Raw genomic sequence first — 16,352 nt, 5'->3', positions numbered from 1 at the left:
TGGCAACTAACAACAACAACAAGCTTGCACCAACTACACACTCACACCTACCCCTTTGCAGGTGGTGGATCCCCAGGGGCCATGTTTATTTGTGACGCTGCCCCCCGGTGCTGACACAGGTGAGCTAATCAAACTCACTTTCCTTTGGAGTGTTCGTCTGAAGGAGGTGTCCTTTAGGAGCCGTACTTGAGAGAGGGTGTCTGTGGGCTCTGGCTCCTGAACCCTGCTGCTGCCCTAGATTCTGCCTCCTGAGTCCTGAGGGTTTACCTCATCCTCAGATTCTGTGAGTTTCCTTCCAGCAAATTCCTTTTTTTTTTTTTTTTTTTGCTTAAGCTAACCTAGAGTTGATTTCAGTTATTGGTAACAAAAAGAAACTTTACTAATTTAATGTGAAAACACCTTTCAGACTGTAAAGTGCTATAAAATGGGCAGAAATGAGGTATTTGGCTTGGTCTTAGATGATCGTTCCATCTCTTCCGCCTTTCAATTCCTGGTTATAAACAACCTCCAGAAATCTTGATGGAATTGTTACAATGTCCTGCTTTGTGTGGCACAGTTCCGCTTTTTATAACCAGTGGAAGGTACGTGAATGACTGAGGAAATGAGCAGAGGACCAGGGGACCCATGTATAATTATAGAGAAACTGTAGAGTGCTTTCCTGCCTTTGTGAATGAACCTAAATTTAAAGTGGCTTGATACAGATTCAGGTAAGGAGTTAAATCTGCAGTGATTCACCAAAGATTCTGAATTACCTTGTCAACTACTGCATCAGTAGCTTAGAGTTAAAAGAATGTATAGGGGGTGACCATGGGGAAATCCTTCCTGCCCTTTCTGCCTCCCTGGTTTTGGGGCTTGGTCAGTCTAGGGACCCTGTTCAAGGGAAAGATGTAATGTTGCTCTTTTCAGTCTGGAGGTGGGACCAAGTTCAGCTGCAATGCTCCAGCTCAGATTTGATTGTGGCTGGGGCCAAGGTGGCAGGAGAGGAGGGGCTGTGTCACGGATTGAATTGTATACCCCAAAGATGTGTATCAGTTTGGCTAGGCCATGATTCCCAGTATTGTGTGATTGTCCACCATTTTGTCATCTGATGTGGTTTTCATATGTGTTGTAAATCCTATCACTATGACGTTAATGAGACGAATTAACAGCAGTTATGTTGATGAGATCTACAAGATTAGATTGTGTCTTAAACCAATCTCTTTTGATATATAAAAGAGAGAAGTGAACAGAGAGACAGGGGGACCTCATACCACCAAGAAAGCAGTGCTGAGAGCAGAGCACGTCCTTTGGACCTGAGGTTTTTCTGCACAGAGAAACTCCTAGATCTGGAAATTGATGACAGGGACCTTCTCCCAGAGCTGACAGAGTAAGAGGGCCTTCCGCTGGAGCTGACACTCTGAATTTGGACTTCTAGCCTGCTAGACTGTGAGAGAATAAACTTCTGTTTGTTAAAGCCATCCACTTGTGGTATTTCTGTTACAGCAGCACTAGATGATTAATATAGGCTGAGAGACAGTCAGATTCAGGACATATTTTAAAGTCAAAACCGAAAGGATTTTCTAATGGATGGAATATGTGCATGAGAGAATGCAGGACAATTCCAAGATTTTCTGCCTGAGCACATAGAATCGCCATTTATTAAGGTGGGCAGAGTTTCTGAATACTCAGGTTTAAGGAAGAAGTTCAGGAGTTCCTTTCTGTAGAAGTCTGAGTGTTTAAAATCCAAGCGGACTCTCAACAAAGTGGTTAAGAGAACCAACCAGTTGCTGATGAGTCCATTCCGACTCATGGCTTCCCTGTGTGTGTCTGGGTAGAACTGCTCCATAGAGTTTTCAAGGCTGTTACCTTCCAGAAGTGGACCACCGGGCTTTTCTTTTCCAGGTGCCACTGAGTGAACTCAATCCTCCAACCTTTTGATTAGCAGCTGAGTGCTTAACCGTCTACACCACCCAGGGACACTGTGGTTAAGAGAGAACTGGGCTAAAGATATAAATTAGCGAGTCATCAGTTTATAGAGTATTTCAAGCCAGGAGATAGGATAGGAGCACCAAGGGAGTGGGTATAGATGGAGAGTAGTCCATTTCACTCAGCATAATGTTTTCAAGGCCTATCCCTGTTGTAGCATGTTTTAGAACTTCCATTATGGTTGAATAATATCCCATTGTATGTGTATACCACATTTTTGCATAGCCATTCATCTGTCAATGGACATTTGGATTGTTTCCACCTTTTGGTGATTATGAATATACTGCTATCAATGCTGGTGTACAAGTATCTGTTTGAGTTGCTGCCGTCAATTCTTTTGGGTATATATGGGTGCTTTTGAACCACCTGTAACATCTCTTTGTTAGGGCCCCAGTGACACCGCTAATGCAGGTGATTCACTGCATCTTCTTCTTGCCGTCCTCATCCACTTGGATATTTAATTGGCATATCAAGCTTACATGTTCAAAACTGAACTACGCTCCCCCTACCATCTGCAACCTGCCCTCCTCCAGTATACCTTGTCTCGTTAATGCCATCTTCACTCTTCCATTTGTCAGTCCAAAAACCTTGCAGCCACCCGTTAGTCCCCTCTTTTTCTCTTCCCACACAATCTCCTAGGCTCTACCTTCAAAATCTGCCCCCTCTTCACCATCAACACTGCCACCATCATGGTATAAGTCACCATCATCTGTTGTCTGGATTATTGCAATAGTACTCTAATTGCTCTCCCTATTTCCACCTGCTTCAGTCTATTCTCCATCCACACAGCAGCCACAGAATTCTTTTAAACTCTAAGTCAGATCTGCTCCAACCGTCCAATATCTTACCATCTTACTGTCAATAAAATCCAGAGTCTTTACGATGGCCTAAAAGGCCTTACATGATTTGGGCCCACTGCTGTCCTTCTAACCTCACCTCCTTCCCTATCCCCTTTACTCACGCCTCACTAGATACAGTAACCCCTTACTGTTCCTTAGACCAGCCAGCCTCGTGCCTGCCTCAGGGCCTTTGCACTTGCGGTTCCCATTGTGTGGAATGTTTCCTCACTTCATTTAAGTCTCCGCTCTGATGTTGTCAGATCACAGAGACCTGAGTACCCTATATGAAATACTACCCTCATAACTACTCATTCTCCTTACCCTGTTTTATTTTTCTCTTCCTTTTTTTTCTTTTATCACCACAGCCTTATGCATTTATTTGTTATTTGTTTTTCCCCTACTGGAATGCAAGCTCTGTGAGCCAAGCAGTGATTTGAGGGTGACCTTTATTTTTTCCTATTTAATAACACAGTTACCCTTCTCCCAAGAGAAGGGAACCCCAACAGAATGCAATGAAATACATACACAATTTTTAATCTGCAGCCTTCTATAGTTGCTGTAGTAACCGAAGTGGTTTCTATTTGCAGTTGCTGTAGATATTGGCAGTCCTCACGTATTATGGAAAATGATTTAGTTTGTATCTTTTAGAGAATTGATTGAGTTCATGCTGGGTATGTTCTTCTGGCTTTATATCCTTAAGCTCACTATGTTGTAAAAAATGAATCTTGAATGAGAGTTAGCAATGTCTGGAAAGAAAAATAGTAATAATGACACAAAAACCCACGGAGAAAACAAATGCTTTTCCTGAGTCTGGCAATAGCTTTCTGACTTGTCGTGCTTTTCATTCCCAGCCCAAGTGTACACAGAGAAGGGTTAGAGGAGATAATTTCCAAGGTCCTTTCTAACACTGTCATTTGGACTCTAGAAGTTTAAGCACCAAAGAGATTCTCAAGCAACAGCATGTGTATAATTACCATAACGCCCACTTTTCCCTTTGAGGGGCTGGGAAGAAAGGCAGGAAGGTGGAACCAGTTGAAAGTTAATGAGGATGGTTCAGAAGATGCGTACAGTTCGTACAAGACCAAATCAAAATGTCCTTATAAAGTCTACACAGGGCGTCTCTGTGTAAGGCTGGCCGTCTGCTAACACTGCTTGGTTTAACCCTCAACCTGTGAGCCCCGAGTCGGAAGTTCTGGGTCAGAACCGCCACTTTTCTACTCGCTAACCTTGGCCGGAAAGGCAGTAACTAATCTTGGTTCAAATGTCTCATCTGTAAAATGGAGGTAGTAATAAATAGGTCATAAATATTGTGACAGTTAAATGAAATACTCTGCATAAGAGGGTTTCGGAAGCTTTCAAATGGTTCTATTTATCTTTAAGTCTCTTTACATTCGGCCTCTGGGTGCTCTTAAAGAAATGCATGTAAGTTGTGTCCTAGACAACGATCTATTCGTCACCTGACTGGGGTTGGTCGAGGGACCTGGCATTTAATAACAGAAGCATTTTCAGCAGGAGCAGTAGGAGTGCAGCTCCTGTTCTCTCATGGCCGATGCTGGAATGAAGACGGAGCAGCCTCATGACCCAAGGCCCATGTATAAGAGAAGGATGAACTGTGGGAGTTAGTTTTTCATCTTTGAAGGGCGTGGGCTTCGTGAGGAAAAAGAACACTCAGCCAGGAATTGCAAGAAGGTCAAAAGGAGCTCCAGAGCTGGAAGAACACAGGCAGCCATGTTCTATGCAGACTTTTCATTATTCCCCAGAAAGGTAGAGGTACTTGTTGGAAGCCCAGCATCCCTACTGGGAAATCTAAAAAATTGCCTTCTGAATCATATATATATATATATATAAAATAACAGCAATACAAATATAGAAAATTTCCACTACGTATAATTTCTACAAACTGTTTTTGTGTAACTCTTGACATAATAATAATTTTAGTGTCATAGGGGAAAGAAACCATGCAGATTTTCCTTTCCCCATGGAGATAAAGGAAGCGTTTTTCCCTTTGGTTACATTTCGAAGGATTGGTGACCTTCAGATGTTGGGACTACAGTGCAGCTCACCATGGTATGAGCACATGATACGCATTCACTTTCGAGTCTTCTTGCCTTTGTTCTCACTGTCCTCTGTCGGGAATGCCCTTTTTCCAGTCTGTACTTGGGAAAATTCTATTTCTTTTTCCAAGGCTAGCTCAAGACCTTCCTTTGTTTTCAGAGTGAAATTGTTCCTCCTTTTTTTTTTTGGATATCCAGAGTTCCTTATTTATACTATCCTTAGAGGAGTTATTCCCCCTGGAGGGTGAGTTCTTCAAGGGTAGGGACCCCACCTCAGTCGTCTTTGTTTCTCTCTAGCACATAGAACAGTTACTGACTCATGATGGGGGCTCAGTAACTATCTAATCAATTGAACCAGAGCAGTTACGCAGAATAGTAGATTTAAAAACTGGTATGGCCAAAGATTCTATAGAAGAATCTTGATCAATAGGGAGAAAATGTGGGACAGAATTTCAAATTTTCATGTGATCCAGGCATCCCGTAGCCTTGGAGCCTGTGTGAACCCATGAAATTATTGCCCTGAGATAATCTTTAAGCCTTAATCCAAAAACATCTCTTGAAGTCATCTTAAAACCAAAAAGTAGTTTAGCTTAACTAGTAAAGAATGTCTGCCTTGAGCATTGTGCCCATTAAGAACTATCTATGTGGGATCAAACTGTCAATAGCAACTTAAAAGATTAGATAGGAGCTTCGGGACAGTGAGTTCATGTTAAAGACGGAGGAACAACTCAGAAAAGGAAGGAGAGAATGGTTGCACAACTTGAAGGATGTAATCAATGTCACTAAATGGTACATGTAGAAATCGTTGAATTGGTGTATGTTCTGCCATGTATATTCTCAACAACAACAGCAATGGAGATGAGTTATTAAAGAAGAACCTGATACGGCATTATAAAAGTCCAATTTGAAATAACTTTTTTGATTCAGATCAATGCCTATGCAGAAACATAGTTTACAGCTCCCCTCTGGGAGTCCCCAAACGGTCATTTAGCCATTTAATCATAAAATGAAAGAAATGTCAGAACATGGGGAGGGCAGAGATATTTGTCTTGTTTTCTTCACACCTGTATCTGCAGCACCTAGAACCACTCATATATTATAGTCGGCACTCAAGAAACATTTACTAATTAACAAATTAGGCATTTAGCCCAAAACCTCATTTTATATATGGGAAAACTAAGGACCAAAGGCAAAATCACTGACCAGCAGTTAATAGTTCAGAAATTCCCTCAAAGAAGGAATCAGAATGACAGCTCTGATTCGCTGTGTGTCCTGCGACAATGTTCATTTGGAAGCAAGGTGTCTGGAGGTGAGGGAGACTTCAAGGAAAGGGGCTCTCTTCTATAAGTGGCTTAGTTTCCTAGTGTGGCCCTACTGGAAAATACCACAAGTAGGTGGACTTAAAGAACAGAAATATATCGTCTCACAGTTTTGGAGGCTACAAGTCAGAATTCAGGACATAGGCCCTAGGGGAAGGTCCCTTCTTGTCAGTAGCCCTGGGCGTTTCTTGGCTTTTCTTAGCTTGTAGATGGATTCCCACATGGTCTCTTCCCCCTGTGTGTGTCTGTTCTGGTCTTTTATGAGATACCATGAGGAGCCCTCATGACATAGTGGTTAAGAGCTTGGCTGCTAACCAAAAGGTTGATAGTTCGAATCCACCAGCTGTTCCTTGAAACCCTATGGGGCAGTTCTACTTTATCCTATAGGGTCACTATGAGTCAGAATCCACTCATTGACAATGGGTTTTCTATTCCAGTATGACTTCGTTAACATAACGGAAGAAATCCCTATTTCCAAGCAAAGATATACTTACAGGTACAGGGTTAGGACTTCAGCATAACTTTTTGGGGGGACCCTATCCAATTCATAACAAAAAGCAAGCAAGCCTAGAGAAGCTACCCTGCTTTCCCCCACTTCCCATGAATTGATAATGAATCTTGACCACATTTAGAGTTTTAAGGGTTTCTGCGTGAATGTTCCATTCTGTCTCCTTGCCTGGCCATTGGGAGTTTAGTGTCAAAATTGAAGTTCAAAGTTTGAGAGTGTCAAATTAGCCAATGTTTCATACTAACTCAGTATACATTGTTCAGACCTGCCTCCTTGCACATACCTAAAACACATGTGCATTTTAGAACTACAGTGTATGTATTTGATGTCTGAGACTATAAAATTTTGTCTGATATGCCGTGGCCAAAGAGTTGCTTAAGAAGAAATAAATAGGCAACAGCCTTAAATAGTCTTTTTGCAACTCAAGAAAGGACATTGTCAGTTCTAGGATTTGTAACCTCTTCATATGTGATTCCCTGGGTGGCACAAACAGCTAATGTACTCGGTTGCTAACCAAAAAGTTGGAAGTTCAAGTCTACCTGAAGGGTCCTCGGAAGAAAGGCCTGGCAGTGTTCTTCTGAAAAATCAGCCATTGAGAACCCTGTGCACAGATCTACTCTGACACACATGGGGTCACCATGAGTTAGAGTTGCCTTAATGGCAATTGGTTTAACCTCTTAGTGTGGCAGATGAGTAAAAAATGGGCCACGGAGGAGAGTCTGGGAACAGGTCCTTTGGAAAGTATCATCCTGTGCTTCATTTATTTCTTTTGACTTGACCTGCACACTTTATACACTAAGCTTCGCTGCCTAACTGGTATTTAATACACGCGTTCTAACCTCGTCATTTGTTACTCACCATGGGCACAATTAGGAAACCATGGATCTATGGGTTTTTCTCTGCTGAAAGATGATAAAACACAAAACCATGTTAATAGTGAGCATGCTAAATGGTCTTTCTAGAGAAGTTTCACTTTTCTTTGCGAAAGGCCTTTGTAATAGGACTATGTGAGCTTTCAGGGACAGGCTTTAACGTAGGGTTCTGAGGAGACCCTTAGCAAGTTTGTACCATGAAGGGATTCAGGAGGAAGAGGAGGAAGAATGGGTGGATGTCACCTACTCGTATACCGGGGCGGCTTGTCTTCACTTGCCCCTGCCTTCCATTACATGTGGGCCTGCAGGGAACAGCAGTCTTAGCCTAAGAACCCAGTCTGACACCTTTTAATGCCTGCGGAACTATGCCAAATTTGGCAGCTGTGAAGATTGTAAATAGTGGGTTGATACGCAGCTAGGGGCAGAACTTTCTTACTTCCAACCTTGGTACAGGGAAGAGCGAAAAAGACTATTAAAAGATGGCCTTAATATTCTAAGAAATGAAGTTGAGTGGCTGATAAAAAATACATATCTTTTCATATAATTGGTTCCCCCCAAGAAGGAAAAATTCTTGATTTTTCTGTTGTAAGTCATCAGTAAGTCAACCACGTGTGAAATGGGAAAGTCAGCTCAAGGTCAGCTCCTGGTCAGCACTTTCCAGCCCCAGATGTGTAATTTATAGCCCTCTGATGAGTACCCTGTGTCCATAATTGGATGCTATGTCTTAAGAAGGATGGGATGGACCAGATTCAGCCTTTTTCCATGTCACTGCTTTTCAGAGAGGGTGTCGAATCTGCAGACCTTTTGCTCTGCCACCACAGAAAAATTATATTTGTCTCTGAGACTTTTGTACAGAGTTGGTGAACTAAAAATCTATTGGGATGGAAACCAAGTGGGCTACACGGTGCTAAGATCGGAGGTTACAAGGGAAAGAATGACTTCTCTCCGTCCTTGAGGAGTTCTTGGCAGGTAGAGACCCCCCCCCCCGATCCGGTTTTTGGGATTTAGAGTGGAATTCAGTATTTTACCCAGAATATTTATTTATGTACATACATATTAATTCATCTATTCACTCATTCTTTTGAGTGAACAATAAACCCAGTTAGTTTGATTAGAGACAGTGTATATTCAGCACTTTCAGTACCTAATACTAGTGGATGCTCCAAAAACCAAAAAAGCTGAACCCACTGCTGTGGAATCAATTCCAACTCATAATGACCCTATAGGACAGAGGAGAACTACCCCATAGGGTTTCCATGGCTGTAATTTTTATGGAAGCAGAGTGCCACATCTCTCTCCCACGGAGCAGCTGATGGGTTAGCAGCTTTCACTTAGCAGCTGAGCTCTTAACCACTGCGCTGCCAGCACTCCTTAGTAGATGCTCCAGACAGCAGTTATTACCTCTGTCACTACTACTCTATGTCGACAGGGTGTCAGGCTCAGGTTATACTAGAATGAGTTGTGTGTGGCCCCAGGTCTGTCAGGAGCTTGCAGTTAAGGTGGAAGGGTCAGAGTAGGAAACAAATAAATGATCGCACCTGTGTCTTTGTGATTATTATATTCTTAGCATTTTAAGCTCTTCATTCCCTGCCTTACCATGCACATGTCACCTGGTCTTATTTTTATATTGACGTTGACCTGCATTCAGCCACCACACTCGGGGTCCTAAAGCAGCATTGGTGAGCCTCCTGTGCCTGTGTCATGTTGAGTGCATCCTAAAAAGGCAGATGTTGGAGCCTTCCCGAGACTTATTGAGGGAGGATTTTTGGGCAGGTGATTCTTACTTACACCAAAGTTTGAGAATTGCTGGCCGAGGAAAGTCCGACTCTAATAGCAAGCCATCTACCATTCAAGTCCACAGACCGTGGTGTGCTGGGACTGCAGGGGTGGAGGAAGAAAACATCAGGAGTTGCTCCACTCCCAGCCAGAGCTTCGTTGCCATGTTTCTCCCTCCCCAGAGGGTGCTCCCCGGGCTTTGGGGGAAGTAGAAAGGGTATAAACTAACATATGGAAATCAGTAGCCAGTCGTAAGGCATAATGGTAGGGAAAACCCTGTATACAATGGCAATTAGACAAAACAGTTTTCCTGGAGCTGACCTGTACGTCAGAGTAGAACTGTGCTCCGTAGGGTTTTCAGTGGCTGATTTTTTGGAAGTGAATTGCCAGGCCTTTCTTCTGAGGTGTCTCTGGATGGACCTGAACAGCTAATCTTTTTGTTAGCAGCTGAGCCCATTAGCTGTTTCCGCCACGCAGGGAATCTACAATTATAATAAAGAAGATTAAATAGGAATAAACTTAGCAAGAACTATGCAAAACCTATTGAGCAAAACTTTAAAAACACTCTGAAAGAAACAAAAGCAAACTTGAACAAATGGAAAGACATCTTCTGTTCTTGGTTAACATTGCTCAACATCATAAAGATGTCACTCCTCCCCACGTAAATGTATACATTTAACTCAATACAAATAAAAAAAATACATGTTTTTATGAAGCTGGACAAGTTGATACTAAAATTCATATGAAAAAAATGCAAGAATAACTAGAAAAACAAAAAAGAAAATTATGAGAGAGTTAGCCCTAAAAAGCAAACAACAAAAAAAAAAAACCCAAACCCACTGGTGTCAAGTTGATTCCGACTTGTAAGGACCCTATAGGACAGAGCAGAACTGCCCTATGGGGTTTCCAAGTAGCTGCTGCTGGATTCAAACTGCCTACCCTTTGGTTAGTAGCTAAACTTAACCACTGCGCCACCAGGGCTCCAGCATATATCACAGATAAAGGATATATGTGTGTGTGTATTTATATATGTTCTAAAAAATAGAGAAAGAAGCACAGTAGAAAAAAAAAGCACAGAAAAAACATTAATAGATATTTGAAAAAACTTATAAAAACGGCCCTTAAACATACGAAAATATACTCAGCCACACTCTTAGAGAAATGCAAATTAAAACGTACTGAGATACCATTTCTCACTATCCAATTGATGAAAATTAAAAAGTGTGACAACTCTGCTTTAGGCATGGCTGTGAGAAACCAGGGGCTCTCGTACATTGCTGGTGGGAATACAGATGAGTGTGATCCTTTTGAAGGAGGATTTTGCAATATTTCACACAATTACACATGTACTTAATAACCTTTTGACCCAGAAATCCGAGTTCTAGGAATCAACCCTAAAAACGCACGTTCAATACCGCGAAACTAGTATGCACGACGTTATTCATTGCAACAATGTTTATAATTGCAGAATGTAGGAAACAACCCAAATGGCCCTACAAAGAAAAGTGGATGAATAAGCTATAATACATGCACACAGGAAGGGCTATGTAACTGTGTGAAAGACTGAGGAAGACAATGGACAGATGAGCAGAGATTCCCAGGATATATTGTAAAGCAAAGTGAAAGAAAAGGGAAAACTCAGGAAGGATGAACCTGAAATCATTTGAGATTGGTTACCTATAAGGGGTGGGGTGGGGGAAGATTGGGATGAGGTAGAAGGGATGGAGGAGAGAGGCTTCTCTGAGTAATCTCTTCTTTATAGTATAATTCTTTTTTTTTTTCAGGTGAAAGTTTACAGCACAGATTTTTAGTTTTTTATTCTAAAATTTTATACACAAATTGTTATTGTGATGTCGGTTGCGATCCCCGCAATATGTCTACATTCTTCCCTTTTCTCTTTCCACCCTGGTTCTCCATGTCCATTCATCCAGTTTTTCTGTCCCCTCCTGCCTTCTCATCTTTTGCTTTTGGACAGGTGTTGCCTATTTGGTGTAGTTACTTGACTGAACTAAAAAGCATGTCCCTCACATGTGTTATTGTTTCTTTTATAGCCCTGTCGAATCTTTGGCTGAAAGGTAGACTTGGGGAGTGGCTTCGTTTCTGAGTTAGCAGGGTGTCCAGGGGCCATAGTCTCAGGGGTTCCTCCAGTCTCTGTCAGACCAGTAAGCCTGTTTTTTTTTTCCTGAATTTGAATTTTGTTCTGTATCTTTCTCCCGCTGTGTCTGGGACCCTTTATTGTGATCCCTGTCAGAGTGGTCGATGGTGAGAGTCAGACATCATCTAGTTCTGGGCTCAGGCTGGTGGAGGCTGTGGTTCCTGTGGTCCATTGATCTTTGGACTAATATTTTCCTTGTATCTTTGGTTTTCTTCTTTCTCTTTTGCTTCAAATGGAATGGGACCAATAGATGTATCTTAGATGGCTACTTGCAAGCTTTTAAGACCTCAGGCACTACTCACCGAAGTAGGATGTAGAACATTTTCTTTATGAACTATATTATGTCAGTTGACCTAGGTGTCCCCCAAGACCATGGTCACCAGCCTTCCACCCCAGTAGGAAGACAATGAACAGATAAGCAGTGATTTCTAGGAGATATATATATAAATAGCTCTGAGAATATTTTTTCAAGTGTAATAAAAATGCCCAATAAATATAAGAAAATAATAATTAGAGAAATGCAAATTCAAATGACAATGAGACTTCATTTTTTTTGCCCACAAAGTTCTCAAAACTTAAAAAAATTAATAAAATCAAGTATTCTTCAGGATATAAGGAAATGGACATTGTACTGTCGATGGGAGTGGGAGTAAAAATTGAGAAATCCTTTTTATAGGGCAATATAAATTTCTCTCATAGTTTCGAAGTATGAAGTACCTAAATATGTCCTATGTAAAAATATTGGGCTCATGTATGTTCTAGGAACCCATCCTATAGAAATTGTTGGTGGTGGTGGTGGTATATGTTGTTGAGTCAATCCTGACTCACAGTGACCGCGTGTGACGGAGTAGAACTTCCCCCATAGAGTTTGCCCAGCTGTAGTATTTATGGGAGTAGATGGGCAGATCTTTCCTCCCATGGAGAGGCTATAGGGTTTGAACCACCGAACTTCTGTTTAGCAGCTGAGCACTTAACAACTGTGTCATTAGGGTTCCTCATATAAAACCCAGTTATTTTTATATAAAACCTATTAGGGTCTTTGTAGCAGAGTTTGTGATAGCAAGAAATTGGAAACGATTTTAATGTCTGTCAGTAGGGGATTGGCTCTGTACATCCTGAAATGCAGTGTTCTCTAAGACAGATCATTAAATGAAAAAAACAGCTTGTACAACTGTGTGTAAAATGTGGTTCCATTACTGGAAATAAGCAAGCACACAATTGTGTGTGTGTGTTGTACATGATACAAATACTCTAATTGTACACAACAAACTGCAATTAGGGTTACTTCTGAGGTGTGTGCGAAAAGGAATGAAAGGAGATTTAAAACATACTTCCTTATTGTTTGCCTTTCACATCCACAATGTATTCATATATATCTTGTTAAATAAAAGCAACAAAAATGTCCTTTGTACTGGGTAAATCTGGCCAAGGATTGGGTCTGTCCCGGCCTGTAAATCACTGAGGACAAAGATGGCGGTAGAGAAGTGAGAATTCTACAAAAGAAAATTGTAACGTTGACTTGGGACTTTGCATTGGTTTGTATTTGGAAACGTTTTTGCTAAGTTGTGGAAACCCTCACCCCGTTCTCCTGTCTTCTTCTTTCAGTTGGTAGCAGCGATCGTGTTTATCAGCTTTGGCGTGGTGGCAGCGTTTTGTTGTGCCATAGTCGATGGTGTGTTTGCTGCTCGACATATAGTGAGTACTATTTTAAATCAGTTTTCCCATCTGAATTTTGTTCGCAACTGCTTTCCTGTATTTAAAAAAAAAACCCACATTAAAAATAAAATACCATTTGCAGAACTCAGCTCAGAGATCTTTACCATTCTTCTCTCCACTTGTGTTTGCCAGCCATTGCCTTTCCTTCTTTTACTATTCCCCAGCTCCTGCAAGATTGAAGCCCCCTCCCCACCCCACCCCCACCCCCACACGCACACGCGTGCACACACGCACACACAATACCACCAGCACCATGAAATCAGTTAAAATCAAGATTCTTCAATTTCCCAAATGCTTGCAAGAAGCTGCTAATCCTTTCTTTTTGGTCCAGCAACATCACATGCGTTCAGGGAGCTGTCCCTAGGTCTCTCTTTAAACTTAACAAAATACATCCCTGGACATTCACTGATTCATGCATGACTTTCCAAGTTTTTATAGTTCAAATATGTCTTTCTTAAAACATTATGGTGGGATTTTCTAGCATGACTCTGCAGCTTGTCAAAGTCCTTTTATATCTACTTTATTTAATAATGTTGAAGCTAAACCTCTCCATGCCAAAAAACCTCATTGCTGTCTAGTTGGTTCCAACTCATAGAGACTCTGTGGGACAGAGTAGAACTGCCCCGTAGAGTTTTCAAGGCTGTAATCTTGGCGAAAGCAGACTGCCACATCTTTCTCCCCCGGAACGGCTGAGGGGTTTGAACCACCAACGTTTTGGTTAGCAGCTGAGCATTTAACCACTGTGCCACCAAAAAACCAAACCAAACCCATTGCTGCTGAGTCAGTTCCAACTCACAGAGACCCTGTAGGACAAAGCAGAACTGCCCTATAGGGTTTCCAAGGAGCGGCTGATGGATACAGAGTGCTGGTCTTTTGGTTAGCAGCCGGATGCTTAACCGCTGCGCCACCAGGGCTCCTATATGTTGAAGCTAAAAGTCTGAAATACATAATCTTATCAATAGCTATTTAAATGAAAGTTAAATTAGGAGTCACTTGCTCTTAAAACGCTAGCTTTCACACAGCCTTGGTACAGAGGTACGGGATACTGTTTTTGGTTGTTTGTTTTAGCATTACGGCGAATGGGTTCCAAATGAAACATTAGATCAATGATGGTAGTCATTATAAAAATATTAAACTATGTTAAAATCAGTAGTCAGGGCTGCCAGTCAAAGGCAGAATTTAAAATGCTTTGTCAAATTAGGTATGATGTTTTTTCTAGCTTTTTTTCTATGCTTAAAAGAACTTTCTTACAACATCAGGAAATGGTTCTTCCTGTTTCAACTTACGCAGGCTACAAACTAGGCAAATTAAACAGTACTTGAGTGTTTTATTAGTTTAACCTTCTTTAAAAGCATTTTACATAATCAGAATGCTGGACAGTAAAACTATTATATTATAAATACTGAAGTATACCAGTTTGACTTATCATCAGGTCTTATTTCTTTTGCAATAAGCCAGTCCTGATTATAGTACAATGTTATTTTCTGCATTCATCTATCAAATATTGCCTTTGACTTTAAAAGTCAGAGGCAGTGAAACAAATCATACCTTGATGTTGACTTTGTTTAAAAACTGGAGGCTACAGACATTATGTGTATTTTATCTGAAAACTGCTTGCTGGAAGGTCTCTATTATCTGAGGTCCCCACTGTCTTTCATTGCTAAAGACGTTTTCTTAGTTGTCTGTTGCAACTAAATGGACAGTAAATTGATGATTTTTTTTTTTTTTTAGAATCGTTAATAGATGTTTCATGGCCTCACACAGAAATAACTGAGCCTAGAGGCAGGAGTGTTTCATATTTATACTGCCTGTAGCTACCCACCAGCTCTTCTCTTAAATAAAGAAATATAGCCACCTTTTTTTTTCCTGTTAGCCCAAGACTGGAACCATTCCCAAAGCCAACTCTTCAGACAGGAATTGGACTGGACTATAAGACAGAAAATGATACTGGTGAGGAGTGAGCTTCTTGGCTCAAGTAGACACATGAGACTATGTGGGCAGCTCCTGTCTGGAGGGGAGATGAGAAGGCAGAGGGGGACAGGAGCTGGTTGAATGGACACAGAAATACAGGGTGGAGAGAAGGAGTGTACTGTCCCATTAGGGGGAGAGCAACTAGGAGTACATAGCAAGGTGTATATAAATTTTTGTATGAGAGACTATCTTGATTTATAAACTTTCACTTAAAGCACAATTAAATATATATATATATATATATATAGTCATGGTGGTGTCAAAACTTGCTTTCTGATACCACTTCTCACTTTTTTTTTTTTGCTCATGACCCTCAAGTGATACACTCAGATGTGACCAGATTATCATGGTGAATGACTATAGGAAGGAGTAGTGCCTGTTGGGAGGAGTAGCTGGGTCTGTCACTGGATTGCTGGTTAGTGTTTGTGAGGGTAGCTAGTCCAGACTGCTCCTTCCACCATCTAAAATTGGGTAGAAAGGTAAAAATTTTCTCTTAGTCCTCTGTAGAAATGTCCAGATTACATTCTGTGCTTGTCAGATACTTCCCACAGTGGCCTGCCTCGTAGACCCTTGACCTGGCAAGATCTAAGAGAGTTAGCCCAGTCTCTGATTTCAGTCACAGCAGCAGGTAGATGGTTGGGCTGCTTGGCTGTGTAGAGCATAGGAATGCTGGAAGTGTGTTTTTAAGAACTGGGCTCCTATCACTGTCTCCAACCTGGACCTTATGAAAGAAACTACAAATGTCTGCAGGGTCCTTCCAGTTCAAGTTCATTTTCTATATAATACCCAGACAAATCTTTAGCCCAAGAAACATAAATAAACCAAAGGATGAGTTGAGATAAACTATACCCACACTGGAGTGAACAACTTTCTAATCTTGTGGAGGCATGAACATAATTATGCCATCAATGCACACAGCAAACTACAAGATAGGTCAGAACCACGGTGTGATTTCAGGACATCCTTGGTTAACAGGGTAAAGTGGAAATAGTTCCTGGTCCTGCTCCTCATTTGCGGTTGAGGCTTTGTATCGTTGTCTAATGGGGCTGCCCCATGTTGGACTGGTATGTCCTTCTAATTTGACTATTAACTGCAAAGAATTCCCAGATTCTCTGCCTGCCTCTTTAAAAGTGTAGAGACCATCTGCCCTGACCATTCAGATCCCATCAGCAGGCAC

General features: G+C 41.4%; 1 non-coding gene across 1 annotated transcript in view; it reads left to right on the top strand.

Moving 5' to 3' along the window:
* The first annotated feature begins 12,979 nt into the window (after positions 1-12,979).
* LOC100657937 (uncharacterized) overlaps positions 12,980-16,352 on the top strand; it is a 48,201-nt gene continuing 44,828 nt past the window's right edge. The window contains exon 1 of the transcript XR_010317912.1: positions 12,980-13,183. This is a non-coding gene — a transcript (uncharacterized LOC100657937). The remainder of the gene's footprint in view (positions 13,184-16,352) is intronic.

The sequence above is a fragment of the Loxodonta africana genome, chromosome 15 (genome assembly GCF_030014295.1).
Source record: "Loxodonta africana isolate mLoxAfr1 chromosome 15, mLoxAfr1.hap2, whole genome shotgun sequence".
Lineage (NCBI taxonomy): Eukaryota > Metazoa > Chordata > Mammalia > Proboscidea > Elephantidae > Loxodonta > Loxodonta africana.
The sequence above is the reverse complement of the archived record's forward strand: the minus strand, read 5'-3'. Positions and strand labels throughout refer to the sequence as shown.